At 44.9% G+C, this 16989-nt stretch overlaps 1 pseudogene; it reads right to left on the reverse strand.

Moving 5' to 3' along the window:
- Positions 1-1058: 1058 nt before the first annotated feature.
- LOC139927320 (fidgetin-like protein 2 pseudogene) lies at positions 1059-11460 on the reverse strand (annotated as a pseudogene).
- Between the last annotated feature and the right edge of the window lie 5529 nt (positions 11461-16989).

Below are 16989 nucleotides of genomic sequence, written 5' to 3' on the forward strand. Positions count from 1 at the left end.
ATTGCTTTATATATATATTTAAATTGGTGCAGACAAAGCATAGGCTGGACCAGGTATTACATGACTCCTGCATTCTTTTGAAAATATACCTGTTAGTTTCAGGATTAGGAGTTGAAAATGTGCATGTAAACAACATGCTTTGAAGATGATCTGCATATATTCTGTCCTTTTGTCAATGCTAAATAAAGTTTAAAATGAGCATAAAATCTTAGATTATTCCCCCACTCTTTCTTTCCACATAAACAATTGAAAGGGCGGCTTCGTGTACTACTACCTAATCATTTGAAGCAGCTTGGTATGAATAAATTGAACAAGAATGAAAGTAGTTTAACAGTGAAAAAGAAAGAGAACAAGAGGCAGGGTTACAGGATGGAGATGAGATAAAGAAACAGAGGAAAAAAGAGCTAAGGAAATAGAGAAAAATTCAAGAATAAGTAAAGGTAGGGGGACAGTAAGGGCTGAGCGGGGAAACATTCATTTCTCAAAGCCAAGTGAGGCACCAAGCCTTGGAATCAGCTAGTAAAGTAGCAGTGATTGTGCTGAAGTAGTATGGCAGTCACACCATTTCAGTTATTGCTCTCCTTACTTTTTGGTCTGAAATGATTTTTGTGTTGTGGTAGAGGGTATTTGCAGTCAAAGGCCCTTTACATATATAATGGCCACAAATAATAACACCATCTTCTAAAACAGCAACATTGCAGTCTTGCTGTCACAGTAGCAGAAAGGAAATAAATAGGATCCTGAGATAAACAGTCACTCATACATTTAGACTGTCTAAACGCTATCAATGTAGAGTATGCCTATACCCCATCCCTAACCCTTACCTTAACCTTACAGGGCAAAGTGCCCCTGTGACTCTTTGGAGAAACATGAATAATGAAAATGTTAAAAATGAACAGGAGATACCAGTCCTGTGCCCTCTTGTGTTCTCTAGTCAAAGCCTCTCATTGCCAAATCCCACGTTTTTCCTCCAAATTTGTCTGGGTGAAGAACCCTGGTTGGGTTGACAGAGTGAGGGACTCGAGGCCTGTTCTCTTCTCAAATGCCAACCTGGGCTGTCAGCGCCCTCCAGTGGGGTCCTCAGATCGTGCGTGCGATGCAGGTATCTTCATAGACATCCTCTGCTGGTGTGGAAAGTTGTGCTCCCCTGATCCACTCTCCCCGGCTAGGCCTGACGGTGGGCTGTAGTCCCCCGCCCCGCCGTATGGGGGTGACATCAAGGGCTTTCCGGGTTTGTAGGCCTGCGGGTCTGAGGCTGAGCCACTCATATCATAGCCATTGCCGTGCCCGTTGCCGTGGCCTTTGCTATGACTGTTTCCATGGCCATTGCCATACTTTCTGTAGCGTGAGCCTTCCACCTCTCCGCCTTCCTCTCCTTCCTCTACCATCTCGAAGGCCTTGCGTTTCAGTGGCACCCCTGGCTCGGAGCCCCCTCCGAGGCTGTGAGTGGGGTAGCTGTAACTGCCCCCTACCACAGTGGGCCTAGGGGCCAGAGGAGTGGGGGCACTAAGCCCAGAGGGCAGGTAGGAGGCACTGGGGTGGCTGTATCCAGAGGCCAGGCTGGTCTGGGTGTGGGGGTAGCACCCTGGAGGGTAATTGTAGACAGGAGTGCTGGGGCTGTAGCTGGGCACCAGAGCGGGTGTAGCCTGCAGAGAGTGTAGAGTGGCAGGGGGAAGTGCTGCGCTGGGCTGAGGGCAGTATCCTGAGGACAGGTAGGTGCTATTGTACGCAGGAGGGTATTCCTGAGATGAGGGGGCGCTGCAGGAGCCAGCCCCACTGTAGCCTGGATCAGAGGCCAAGTTACTGCTCACTACTGTCACACTTGCTGTGGTTGGGAGGCCCACAGATGCAGCACCCACCTTGGTGCCTGCTAAGGTCTCCAGTCCAGGGTAACACTCCATGCCCTGCCCCAGAGCCCAGGGCTCAGATTCAGTCTTCAGGAAAGTTCCAGGCTCTGAGTAGGCCGCTGAGGCAGGCCGGTCATAGGGCAGCTCCAGTCCTGAGTATTTTTCAGCATAGCGTTTGAGCAGAGAAGAGGCAGTGAGGGCTGATATGTCGTCGCTGGCCCAGGGGTAACCTGCGGGGACGAAGCTGCGGCGAGAAGCGGTAGCGTAGGGGTCGTGTTTGTGGGCAGAGGGGGGCGAGGTGGTAGAGGTGACATCTAGGTGCTGCTCAGGCCACTGGGACAAGGGGGCGCCGTGCTCCGGAGACCAGTGCATCTTCAACAGACCTACCAGAGAAAAAGACCAAAACAGAATTAATCCACAAAATCCTAAAATAATAATATGGGGTTTACACTCTAATGATGAAAAAGATCTGTTTGTATGTATCACGTGTCTTAAATTAGGAGTGTTGAATTATCATCCATAATTTAAAAAAAATTCCAGTCGAGAAGAAAATTGTATACGTGTATTTGAGATATTTTTTGCCCCCCTGTGTCTTCCAAAACGCAGTGGCAAGCTGCAGGTCTGGCTTTATGAATATCTGCCCTCGTAATCACCTTGGCTAGCTGACCCTTCTCCAGAATCATGTCAGTGCTTAGCCCATGCTCCTGTCCACAGTGTCACCCAGGCGGGGGACTACTGTTCTCAGCTTCATGTGGAGCCGCCAACACAGCCCCGAGCCCGGTCTCCACGGCGATAAGCCTCTATCAGCCTGTGCGCTGCCCTCTGCCTTTGCCCCTCTCACTGGGGCCATTGTTGTCTCTCTGTGAGTCTCTTACTGCACAAAGCCACCCCCACCGAGCGTGTGATCTAATTCGGCCCAAACCTCGGGGGTCTGCTGGACGGGGGGAATAGAGGGCGGGGTCACTGGGCAGAGGGGGAACAGAGTCGCTTTTCATCAGACTACATGGAGAGACTGGACCAGCACGTCTATAAACACTATTACTGGTGTACTGATTGATTGAGCAATGAAAAAAACTCCAACTTTCACTCTTGTCAATGTTTTTTTTCTTTGCTTTGTGTGATTATACATGCACATTTACACAAACACAGTAATCCACTGGTTCAGTGCTCGTGGGCTTTGATTGTCTTTTGCAGGCCTTGTCTTTTTGAGCTGGCATTAGGCTGACATTCCAGGCATTGCAGAGTATTATTAAACTGTCCTGACCCCAGAGCCTGGGCCAGAGGGGCAAGCGTACAACTGGACTGGACAGAGGATGAAGGCACTGCCTTAATTTCATCAAGATGTGTGTGCTCACTAGGCCAAGGTTTTCAGGGATTTGATCAGGACAATGCGAAAAAGCAGGAAATAATAGCGGCAGTGGTAATGGTGGGGGTTTATTCATTCTCTCTCTCTCTCTCTCTCTCTCTCACACACACACACACACACACACACACACAAACACATGTCTGGTCTGACAGTCTATGTGTGGATTATGCCAGGGTGTGTCACATGTCCACCAGGACCACCAGATGGGCCTCTAAACGGTCCACATGTTGATCCCTAAATTAAATGATCCTTCAGCCCAATAATCCCACTCATCCAATCCCGGGATCCTGGCTCTCTCGGTCAGGCCAAGCTCCACCCTGGATCTCAGAAATCCCTATACTCCAGGGAATTCCAGCCGGTCATGGGACTGGCCCCATCCCCAGCACAAAAACAAACACAACACTACTGGCACAGGGCCGATTAGGCCCTATATTCCCACCAACACGCATTCATAAACTTGGGCAAGCACAGCGATGCAAACACACACACACACACACACATAGAGGGAGAGAGAGAGAAAGACAGAGAGAGAGAGAGAGAGAGAGAGAGAGAGAGAGAGACTTCAGATACAGACTGTAGATAATCTTTTGTCTCAAGCTATAATCAAAATTATATCATGGCCTGGGAAAATACTCAGTTCTGAGAAGAGGGTGTCCAATAATTTTATTTAACAGCAGATCTATACCTATATCTATACCTAAATATTATTGTCATTTAATTATTACTGATTAAAAATAAAACCTTCTTTCTTCTTAAATACAATAAGCCACTTGTCTCAGTGCTTTACACTGACCTTATAACAGCTCGGAGGTGTTGTTAGGCACAAGGAGAAACAGAAACACAGCCTCTTGTGGCTTAGTGCTTAACAGCTGAAACCTCTGATACAACAATTGAAATTACGAGAATTTAACTGACATCTAGCTAGCTAGCTAGCTACGAAGATATGATTCTAATTGCACTTTAAATTCTGTCACCAACAGCAGTAGCAACAACACTTAGCTCTAACCTACAGTATTGTAAAACAAAACACTGTATACAGGAGCATGTGTGATGCACTGGAGCCTGTTCTCCACAACTCAAACACAAAGCTTTTTGGTGATTTCAGATGCAGCATTTATAAAGCCTACACATGTAGAGCACGAACACCCTTATTTTCCACTGCGTTATTTCAATGTCACACTACTTCCTGTTTCTAGTCATGCTTCCTTCACATAATCCTTTCATGGTGGAAACAGAGATTTCTCTCATTTTTCGTGCACGGAGCATGTATTTGCATTTGAAGAGATCAGGCTGCAATACCCATAAGTGGTGTAACTAGTGTCAGTAAACTGCACACTCCTCAGAACTAAACTTGGGGTGGACATGGTTTCAGCAAATCTTTCAGCAGCAGGTTCAGCCATCGTTGGTGATTCCAGCTTTCTCTGGACAGAGGGCTGGTCGCTGCTGTTTAGGAGAACATTTTCATACGTCACTTCCTAGGGGCAGAGAATATTTCCTGCCAGTGAACATACCCAACACCAAAATCAACACCAAAATCTATGGGGAATGAGATGTTCTCTGTTGCAGCCCCACTGTCTGATTTAGTTTGATAAGACAGGTGTATTTTAACATAAAAATCTTGCCTAGTGCAGCTGTAAGTGTTTTGGCTACAAGCTGCTCATCACTGTTAAGGCATGGAGGGCTTCTCCATTGACACTATCTCAGTCACCAACTCACCAACCTTAATTTGATGCATAAAGGGGTAAATTAATTATTTATATTAGATTTGATACAATTTTTGCTGCAACGACTTAAAGTCATGCTTCATATTTTCTCAAGTTACACTATTGCAGTGTGTTTTCTATTAATGGAATAGAGCCTTGGGAGGCTAAATCAAAAATTGGAAGCAGACACTAACACTTCAAAGTAGATTCTCACTCTTTATATTTATGTAAAGGCAGCACACAAACAACCACCAACCAGCGTTTTGACCGCAGTCTTCTTCAGGGGAGTGCTGGTGCATGGGAGGGTCTTTCTAACCATGTGAAATGAGAAATCAGACAAGCTTTACACAGAACTGTAACTTAGACATTGTAAGCTCTATTAATAAAGAGAAGATGTTGTTTAAATACTTTACTGTGTTCATTGTATATACATTAACATAAGCTGTATGAATTTTTGTCTCATTGTCCCATAAATATATCAAGTTGGATGAGGGCTTTATGAGTTGAGGGAAGTTACAAAACTAGGGATAGTAAGTTGAAATGAAACCATATTAGCTGACGGACTATTTTGTTGGATATGCTTCACACACACACACACACACACACACACACACACACACACTTTGCCTACAGTCGATGATTTCATCATTTGGTTCAGTCACACTGAATCCGCCCTGCCACCATCTGACTCGAACATATATGAACAGTCAAATTGTATGTTGAAAAAATGCATAAGCCTTACGTAGTGTTTGGATACAAATCCAGCCGTCATGCAACAAGACAAAAACACACACACAGGGTCACTAGACTGATACTCACTGGTCATGCTGGTCCCAGCCATGAGCCAATCGATTGCCGCTTTGCTTTCAATCTACTCCTCTCACCCCTTCCTCACCAGATGGTCTATAATCTACGCGAGACATATTCGATTGCAATAACTTAATCTACTGTATTTCTAGAAATCTCATCAAAAGTCTGAAAACTGAATGAATGGAAGGGTCAGTATGAGATCAGATAGTGGAAGAGTGAATTGGAGCGGTCTGGATGGGCTGAAGACCAGACTGCGGAAACCAGACTAATGAAGGATTAGAGGACATGAGGCTTATGGGAGTGTCGGTGCCTGGTGACAATCTGACAGTCATGGACAAGCTTTCTTACTTGAATTAAAGAAGCATCAACACTGCGGAGCTTACTCCTCCTTATCTTCTCTTTGCCATAAGCTTGTAACTTGATGGTGTAATCATTTAACAAACATAAAAAATGCTCCCTGATATTTATTGTGCAAGATTTAGGTGTATATAGGCCTAATTTGTAACCATTTTTTTTTTTTACAAATATTTAGTTACCAAATAATATCAATTCAACCAAATAGGGAGTTTTACTTTTACGCTAGCAATCATTCTAGTGCCAATTTTTTTTAACTAGATTTCTCACTTTGGAATGAAACTCTGTGTGTTTCTCATATATATGCATACACCAGTTAAGATATAAACACATACATCTACTGAAGTTATAATAAAGTAATAAGCAAAATGACTGAGATGTCTAAAAGGCTGATGACTTCAAGATAGTTAATACTGCATGCATGCCACTGCTCTCTTTTAAACCTCAGTGTCACTGACAGTGGACAAATATTATGCACTCACTTGTCATAGTTTCATATTATGCATTTTACCTCAAAGTAGTCTTTTCTGATTGTCCCTGTCTCCAGTAAAACAGTAAGATAGTCCCTGTTTTGGTGTGAACAAGACTATTACTGAATAAGACATTATTGCCACAAGATGTTGCGAGGGCCCAGAATTTAGGATACAACACTGCCATGTTTTACCTTCTTTTTATATTTTATTAAGTGTGAATTTTCTGCGACCGATTAAAACCTCTGATTGCTCATGTGTGCTTTAGCATCAGACATCTGTGGTTGCAAGTGAGGATTTTAGGGAGTGTTTGGGTGTTATAGGGGATGAGGGAGGGAGCCCCTAACCTTAATCTAGCACCTCATGTTGGCTTGCGACTTGGAAACACCCCTCCATGCTTGGCTATGCTTGGCTTACCAAGAGACAGAGATGAGCACTAAGCCGGCTTGGTAACTATCTCATGATGGCTTTTCTTAATCATTGTGATTATCATACTGTTGTTTAGCACTAGTGCTTCCTATTTGTTTGTCATGCAGCAGTTAGACTATTAATGAACACATCAGTGGACAGAAGAATGGAAAGTTCACAATGATTAGAAAACCAAAGCAGTAAGAAACAGGAATTTAAAACTAAAGGAGCTCAAATCTTTTAGACCAATCCTGTAAATTATCAACATTTGTGCACAAGAGGATAATATGTTGTAAATCAGATGTATATGTGTGTTGCGCGTATCAAAATGTGAGAGTGCTGCTTTTGGCAAAGAAGAATCTCTGTCCAGGCCGTTCCCTTCAATTCCAATTGTTGCCCCACAGGCGCAAGCTAAAAGAGAGCCTTTGTCCACGTCCAACAATACTGACCAGCAGCTCTGTAAGCTCTGCATGAACCATCTGACCATCTGCACCACCAGCCGCTCCCCTCGTCCACCACAGTGGTGTATGTGAGTGTAATGAATAGTCCCAACACAAGCCAAGTGAGGCTCCTGAAATCTGATCTGAGCAGGAAGTGAGGTAAAATTATAGCCCCACAGTAACCACTCCCCCTCCCCTCTCCTCTAGTCTCCTCATCTGTCTTCTCCTCACCTATCCAACCCAGCCCTGGACCCAGGCCTACACATGGACACAACATGGCCTCAGGGTCCGCCAGCCAGCAAAATATGCAGTGTGCGAGCGTGAATATGTGTGTGTGTGTGTGTATCACTGTGTGTAAAGGAAGCCAAACTGGGAGCAGGGGGCTTGTAAACAGAAGCTTGATCGATCCAATCAGGAGATGGATTGTGTGTAACCCCCCCACCCCACCCCCACCCCTCCCTCCCCCCAGCTCTCTGTCCAGCCTTCAACACCCTCCACTCGGTCCAGTTTCAGTGCTCCATGTCACCGGACGATTCTTAATTACATAGCCGGGTGGAGAGAGGATTTGTCTGTTATATGCTGATCTCTCTCAGTCATCTTCCTCTGCCTATCCCTCTTCCTCCCTCTCAATCTCCAATCACGATGAGTGATTTCCACATTTCTGTCTATAGTCTACAATGAACACACGTGTTAAGTCACATGACGACGTCAGAATAAACAACATCAGGAAAACCAATCCCCTTAGCCACCGTGGCAATCTGCTTGGAGATACCAGGTACTAAATGCTACCTTTTCTGTCAAACAATCTGAATGAATGTTATCAGGATACTATTTAAGCAAATTGTCTTGTCATGTCACAGTTGTATCGCTTCATCAGATAATTCTCCACATTCTCAAGAAAATGTGATTATGCTAGTCATGGATGTTTGCTGTGTGTGAGTGGGGGTTAGTGTGACTTGTGGTCCACTGCATGGTCAGTATGAGCAATTAGGGGTTAATTAGATGAAAGTAGGAGTGGGGGAGGGGACCCACTGGAATGGGATTTGGGGGTTGTGAAGCATCAGAGGTGGTTGGCTGGATGGGAATGGAGGAAAATCACCCTGTGGAAGCTAAGAGCTCCTCTGTTGCTGCTTTTACTCTACTCACAATAAACAAAGACTTAAATTTCCTCAGGACACACACACACACACACGCACGCACGCGCATGCACGCACGCACGCACACACACACACACACACACACACACACAAATGCACATGCAGGGACAAGCAAGATATATTTCCTCAATCAACTTTGTGGTTTTTGTGTGGTATTTAGCTTCAACTGGCCGGCAGCAGAGTGAATCTTGGTCATCTATAGGATGAGTCAGGCTGTTGGAATGCCAGGAATCCAACCTGAGATCTATTTACAAAGCACATATCCTCTCCATACGCTCACCACACTGTCCGCTTCCAGAGAGAGCAAGGGAGGGAGAAAAGAGAGAGAGAGAACATGCTTGCTTACAGTGCTGATTAATCACCCTATAAGCTGTTTGCACGTTATTGGGTGATTTGTATTAGTTAGAATTCGTTCACGCCAGTGGCAGGATCAATATAGAACACATCAGAGCACCAATGGGATATTAATATACATGGAGGCTGTCAAGTGTCCATTCACTGTGGCAGAACTCGGCAACCGCTGTCAGTCAGACTAGGACAAAGTGCGCGCCACAGCGCACACATACACACACACTCTTTCTCTCTCTGTCTTACTCTTTCTCTCCTGTTTACACAGTAAATGAGGGGTATATTGTTATGTAAGCAGCGGCCATAGTCTAATAGTGAGACTGCAGCCCGAGTGAGGAGAAAACCCTCCCTCTCCTCTCTTCCCTTCCCCCTTTTCTCCAGGCCTGCACAGTTCACCAGGCCACAATGGTGTCAGCCAACAAACTACTGCACCATATCTGATTCAAGTAGCATACATCCATCAACCAACAACAAACCATTTATAACTCCCAATCACTAGAGGGACATAAGACAATCATGGTCAGAAAAACCTCTTCCAGGTTACAGCCAATCATACAGTTTTAGGTGTAAGCCCCAACTTAGAAACTATTTTGCCTTAAATATTTTTGCTCATCCCTTCCTTTGCTCTTTTTTATTTTTCACTTTCCTTTCACTCTGATTCTCCCCCTAGCCCTCCCTTCTGCTTCCTTCTCTCAGCGCTGTAGTAAAGACAGGAGTGTGTCCGAGCCTGTGTGGTCAGTTTTCCCCTCCCCCGCTCCCTTAGCTCACTCACACTCACACTCACACACACACACACACACACACACACACACACACACACACACATGTGGCAGGAGCTGGCCTGGCCCCTCTCTGCTTATTGTGTCCACTCATATATCAGGCTGCAGCTGACCAGTCCCTCCTCATGTCCTCTCCATCTGCCCTTCAATTTGCTCTCTCTCTCTCTCTCTCTCTCTCTCTCTCTCTCTCTCATTCTGTCTTTGTACGCTGGTGTCCACTGTTCACAACAGATCTTTACCGTAGCATCTAATGAGGAACTAAGGTGGCAACAATTTGCTTAACAAGCTTGTATGATTACTATGGAGGACTAATGCATGTGTGTGTGTGTGTGTGTGTGTGTGTGTGTGTGTGTGTGGAGGAGGAGGGAGATGTTTATGTGTCCCACAATACAGGCCTAATGACAGGCTGTTGACACCAGGTTACTAATGATCTGACTCTCATTCACCGAAGCACTTCACCCTGGTAGCTGGTAACTAAAGGGCCATGTAAGCTGTTTATAATTAGTCTGTTTATATCACACTATCGTCATTATGGTCAGGCCCCATAATGAGGACTGTGATTGTGATTGTGTTTGTATGGTTACTTACCTACTGTGTGTATGTGTGTGTGTGTGTGTGTGTGTGTGCATGTGGACATGAAATATGAAAGGTTTGGTTTATATTAAAATGCCAGTATATGAGTGTGTGCATGTGCACATGAAGCACATAGACGGTCTCTCTGTGGGCAGAAATCTAACATGACACTGTGAGTCTTTTTTAGGGTGGAATGTGACAGACGTACGTTACTAAAACTTCCGTCTGCTTGGAGAACTCCCTCCTTCTCCCCAGAAGACTTCAGGACATTTTGGACCACTGGTGTATGCGTTTGTACTTAAATGTTGCTCTTTGGAATCCACAAGCATGTAGAGTTAAGGTAAATCCCTGCTGCATTATTCCAATCAGGTTATCGTTGTAATCCTGTTAAAGCTTGGCCTAATCAATAGCCCAGTCAATCAATATCAGCATATTCATCAGCTTGGATAGCAACATAGCATGATTAGCATATATATAGGTAAGCAGTATTCTCTTCTCTGATGTGTCAGTGAGGTGTGTGAGAATGATGTGATTGAATCTGTTTTTACACAGTCAGGTGTAAACATGGGGAGGGGGAATCAGCTATATGCTGTTACTGTTAACATAGAAAATATACAATTTTGATATCACTCAGATCAAAGCGTGCATGCTGCTCTCTAGACAGAACAACCAGTGGTGCTTTAAGTGCTGTCTGTTTGAACACAGTGTAGCTATAGTATCTTCACATGGAGGGGCCGAAAAAAACGGCGACTGAACACTTTCTGTGAAATTCCTCAATGCAAGGGCTGGAGACTCAGCTGTTAAATCCATTAGCATATCTCCATTCCCAACATGTCTTCTCCCAGAGACCCCCAACCCCTAGCTTCCCTCTCCACCACAGCCACAGGGGATGTACGTCCAGGATAAATGGAATAACTTGAGGGGGGGCAGCAAAAGAAGTCAAGCAGAAAAACAGACACAAAGCAGGCTGGCTCACAACATACACATACAACATAAACACAGATGATGCATGAACATGCCAAACAGACCCCATCATTGAACACGATCATACAACTTTTACTGTGCGGCAAACCTAACCTCGTATGGACTATGACCGTACAACTTGTTTGAACACATGCACACAATATATGCGTACAAGTGCGCAGACACACACACATAGAAAAAAACAGGTTGGACTTACTGTATGGGGTGACAGGACTGAGCATTCTGCAGCCCTGGCCCCAGGTGAAGAGGAGAGGAGCGGCTCCACTCAGTGCTGGTGAGGGCCCAGCTGCATGCTGCGGGGCCTGCCTGGGCTACTGCTGCTGCTGGCTCTGGCTGTGTGGCTGCCTCTGCTAGTGGCTGGCCCTCTGCACCTCTCCATGGCTCATCTCACACTTCAACGCCGCTCCGACACGCTGCCACCTGAAGAGCAGACGCGCCAGTGTCAGAAGTCATCAGTCACAGGTCTAACATGTCCATTTTCATATAGACACTAGAAATACACAGTCACTAATAGGGATTTGGAGAAATTTGGGGCATTTATTAGTTATATCTTCAACTGTGGATGTAAAATGTGCTTATTTCCTTGCATACGTTTAGTATGAAATTCCTATTTAAAAAGCAATGTGTGAGAATAACTTGGAAAAACTTGCACAAACAAAACTAACAATGAGTTTCTCATGCTCTCTCAATGTTCTCTCACCATCCTTTTTCTTTTCTCTCTCAATATTTCTGTGTGTCTGTGTGTGTGTTTCGGAAGAGAGCAAGAGTTTTAATGCATGCTAAATGCTCTGACAGGGAGAGAACAGCTTTTACCCTCTGACCACAAAACCACACGGCCAGCGGAGACAAGTTTCTAATTCTTTGAGGCCACCCATGTTTCAACACAAACACAAACACTACAAACCATAAGTGCAACGAGAACTTTGAACTCTCTCAAGAGAAAAGAAATGATCCCGTCTTGCACAAAATAAATTAGGAATGAAAAATGAAGAATGTCCCATAAGTGTGGATCAAGAGAGTGCATAGAATTGTAACAGCCCATGTTTTGATATGTAGAGGATAAACTAATGGGAATGCCACATATCAAACATGTCAAAGAAGAGAAACTATATTGGAGTATGCAGCACTGATTTCTCAACAGCAACTGTAGAGGAGGGCATATCGCACAACCAGATCTATGGGAGAGAGAATGAAGAACAAGACAGGAATGTGCGTGAGAGAGAAAGAGAGAGAGAGAGAGAGAGGGAGAGAGACAGAGAGAGAGAGACAGCAGGCAGAAGAGGGTAATCAGTGTTGGTTCAATGATATAGAAACATGCATATCTGTATCTAGTTACTGACCTGATCATGCCTGTGTTTCCTTGATGAGTGGTTCAATTGGGAAAGCAATCCACTATTCCACAAAGTACAACAGGGGAGCAGACGTGTGTGAGGCTTGCTCTCTTCCCCTCTTCTGGGACCCTATCCTTCTCTCCTACCCTCTCTCGCTCGCCCTCCAGCTCCCTTCTCCCTCCCCCTCTCACTCGCCTAGTGACAACAGAGCAGCACATACATCCCCTCCCCCAACCACGCCACCCCTCCCCCTCCTTCTCCCTCTCTTTTGTTAAAACTATTTAAGCAGGAAGGGCGAGAGAGGGAAAAAGTGACCAATCATGCAGTGTAAGAGAAGAGCCTGTTTCCCCCTGCTGTGTGTGTGTGTGTGTGTGTGCGTGTGTGTGTGTGTGTGTGCATGTGCATGTGTGTGGGTGTGTATGTATTTGTGTATGTTCTTGTGCACATGTGTGCGCGCGCGCGTGTGTGTGTGTAGGTGTGTGTGTGTGTGTGTGTGTTTGTGATTCATGTTTTACTGTCTTTGTGACTGATGAATGAGTATGTGCACACATGCAGCTGAAAAATAGTGAATTTTCTCCTTCACTGGTCACATGAGAAGTTCAGTTATTGTCAATGACTCCTATTGATTTGGTACATTGATCTAAGCATTGTTGGGAGGGTGGGGTTGAAACAACCATGTCAATATTACCTAATTCGTGTGGTACCCCATCCCCCCTACACACCGACATACACACACACTAGCCTACACACATGCATGGGCAGCAGTAAATGACCTCCACATTGGCCCCAGACCTTTGAATAAGGAGTGGGTTAATTTCTTCCCCCTGCAATTGTTAATTATCATTCTCTTATGGTGTATACGTTCATACCTTGCTTTTCTTTCATTTTCATTAGTGGGGCTCATCCAACTCTTTCCCTCTAGTCTCTATTTTTCTCTACCCCCCACCCTCTCATACATAGACACACAGCTGTGGTTCTGTATTTAGAGTTATGGTGTAGGCGGGACAAGCTGATCCACTCCTCATGTTACTCCGTTGTAAACACTCAAGGCCCTGCACACACACACACTCCTTCTGCTTGGGCTGCTCTCAACACTATGCCCTGTCCCAAACACATTGTAGGTCACCTCTCTGTTTCATTCTCTTCCACACACATGCAGGCGCAGAAATGAAAATGTTTTGAGACATGTGTGCTGTGTGCTTTCGTGTCAGAAGGTGGAGTTGTACTGGAAACATAATGAGGAGCTGCTCTTTGCTTAAGTGATTATAGAATATTGTAACTTTCCCTTGTAATTTCATGCAGATAATCAGACTGCTGCCATTGCAAAACAGAGTTTTAACAAAAATTAAACTTCTCTACATATGATAAACCCAATCACCCTTGCAATACCATCCATACAATACTGCGCTACTATCCTCCTGATCGAAGGTTCTTCCATCAAGATACAGCTCTTGTGAGCCAACAGTGAACTATAACCTGAAAGTACAAGTTAAATTGGTGCCCCTAATAGTAGTGGAGGTGGAGGTTTGTTATAAGACCTTCCATCAGGTGGCTCAGAGGAGTAATGACTAGTGCAGCGCTCAGCTCTTTCTCCTTTACCTGCTTTGCTGACAGACACTGAAAAAAAGCCATGCTGTTATTTTGCAGGCCAGGAAACAATACATCTAAACAATCACAAATGTGCTGCGGGAGCTGTTCTTTTCATCATAGATAAGGTAGGCTGCTTGATACGTTCTCACTGTGGTGTAGAAGCCCCCAGATGTGGTCCCTCATTACATCAGCAACACCTCCACACACAACCATGTGGCCCAAAGCAGGTCACCGGGACAAGCAGAGGGACAAAGGCCAGTATGTGCTAATGATAGTCGAACAGAAAGGTGCAGCCATCAGCAGGTTGGAGAACAAGTTTACTGTCAGAGACAGAGTGGAGAAATTCCCTTTACAACTCAACTGGTGGCACTGATATAGCGCATGCACCTAGATACGCACATGTAAATATGCACAGGAAGACACACATCCACATTCACACACACACACACACACACACACACACACAAACACACACACACACACGCACACACGTCCATGCTGGAAATTGGACATGGTAACCCTAACCCTGGTCCCTACGGCCCAGTGGGTGGGATAGGTCACATGATAGCACCCTAGAGAAGCTCAGCTGTTTGCCACTCTAATTCTGTCTCAAGCAGCTGAACACTGGCCCACTGCTCCACTGAACTGGCCTAATAATAATAATAGCGTGCGTGTGTGTGTGTGTGTGTGTGTGTGTGTGTGGAAGGGGGGTGTCTATGATGAAATTAGGATTCAAATTTTTAGAACACGGCTATGCTGTTGTAGCTATAGAGTTCTATAGTTCGAGTATAAAGCAAACTTCATGCATGCCCAAAATTCTATACACGTGTTTAGAAAAAAATATTAATGATGTGCAGAGTGAATTATGGGAGTGAGAGAAACAGTGAGACAGAGAGAGAGAGAGAAAAAGAGAGACAGGGGGAGAGAGGCCAAAACAGAGACAGGAAATCTTTGGAAACAGGACAGGAAAAGTGTGCATTATGGGTATTGTCTCCCAGAGACAGTGTCAAAGTCAGCACTATTGTGCTTGTATTTATTAAAACACATATGCACACATACAAGGTAAGCACACACTGACTGAGGAACACACATTTCTGCATGCACAGTAGAGCACATTGGCACACACACACACCAGCACACACGCACACACACACACACCAGCAAACGCACATACACTAACTCCTCATGTGTCCTTTCTTTTCTCATCAAGTACAGATTGTCAGTTAGCACGCCTCACATTCAGTATATGGTTTCTCAAGGTTAAATGGCACTGCTGTCTCAATGATTTCCAATTACCATTAGGCAATGACTGTCCGCTAGAAGCTTGCTCCTTGTTCCGTTCTACAGTTTCACATATCTAGGTGGCTTACTCTAACCCTAATGGTGTAGTTTGCTGAAGTTACAGAAAGGCGATGAGGTAGCTGGGTGGGTAGAAGGAATAAAGCTGAGCACATTCATTCTGAACAGGAAAAGGCTGGAAGAAGAGGATTCTGATTCGTGTCGGTTTATAGGTTATCAACAAAAGAGTTGACCAGTCCTCATAAAACACCACCCAGGGACACATCACGCTTGCACACACTTACACATCCGCTCTCTCTCTCTCACACATATACACACACACACACACACACGCAAGAATGCATGCACGCCACACACACATGCACAGCAGCGCTCCATGTTAGAGTGGCTTATTGTTCTCTGGTATAGAGGACACAATATCCAAGTCTGGTAATGGAGGTTAGATTAATTGCTGACAAATCTGTATTCAGCAGTTCCCTTTCTCTCTGCCTGACAGATTTATGACAGAGATTGATGGAGGGGAGGGACGGGCCGAGAGCGCTCTCTGTTCAGTGAGAAAAGAGGACAACAGCTCAGCGAGTCAAAGAGAGGGAGAGGGAAAGAGGATTGTTTTGGTTGGATCTTACACATGACCAACAATTGTGTCCGTGAGCTAGTAGGAGGCAAATACTTCACTATACATTTGCTGTTCTGACCAGAATACTGACTTAGTTAACCAGCAAACACATTTCATGCCCTAACCCATGGATTACACACATACATGACATAATGATAACATCATATCCTACTAGAATAAAAGGCGAAGTGAGTGGTTAAAAGATTATGGGTTTTTTTCGTGTTATAGTCAAATGACTCTTTGGAGAGTACTCTGAAGAATGAGGTGAAACTAGAATGCGTAGTTCAGTTATCTGTCAATTAAATTGACAACGAGACTTGCTGCTAAATGAGTGATTTTGCAAACAATTTATTACTGCCTCCATGCATCTTGTGGCAATTACAGAGAACTAAACCATGTGTTCCAGTTTGCATTCCAGTTTCATTTTCTTCACCTACATGCAACATTACGACCTTCACGTGAACAAAAAGGATTTCTTTGAATGGTGCTTTAGTCTTAGGACAGAGACACCAGGGCCAACGTCTTTCCTAAGCTGATTGGCCCTGGGCTGTCCACGGGCCATCATGACAGTGTGACTGACATTGGACACAAATGATAACGATCAATACAAAAAAATACAAACAACTGAGCTGATATCAATGTGTAAATAGGCGAAATACGGTGACTGGCAACATTCAAAGCTAGGTGGGGGAGCCAAAACAGCTTAATGCAGCAGTGTGATGCTGCTGATCCCGAATGCAACGTATGAGGTAAAAAACCGTCTAAAACATAAGTAGTCCTGTCCATCCCCCTCCACTCCCCAGTGTGATGTCACAGCCTACAGCCTGTCTGATTGGCTGGAGCTACAGCCCGCCAGCTGTTTGTAATCAGGAGCATTTGGGAGGATCACATGATGCCCTCAGGGTGATACACAC

This window comes from Centroberyx gerrardi, chromosome 5 (assembly GCF_048128805.1).
Source record: "Centroberyx gerrardi isolate f3 chromosome 5, fCenGer3.hap1.cur.20231027, whole genome shotgun sequence".
NCBI lineage: Eukaryota > Metazoa > Chordata > Actinopteri > Beryciformes > Berycidae > Centroberyx > Centroberyx gerrardi.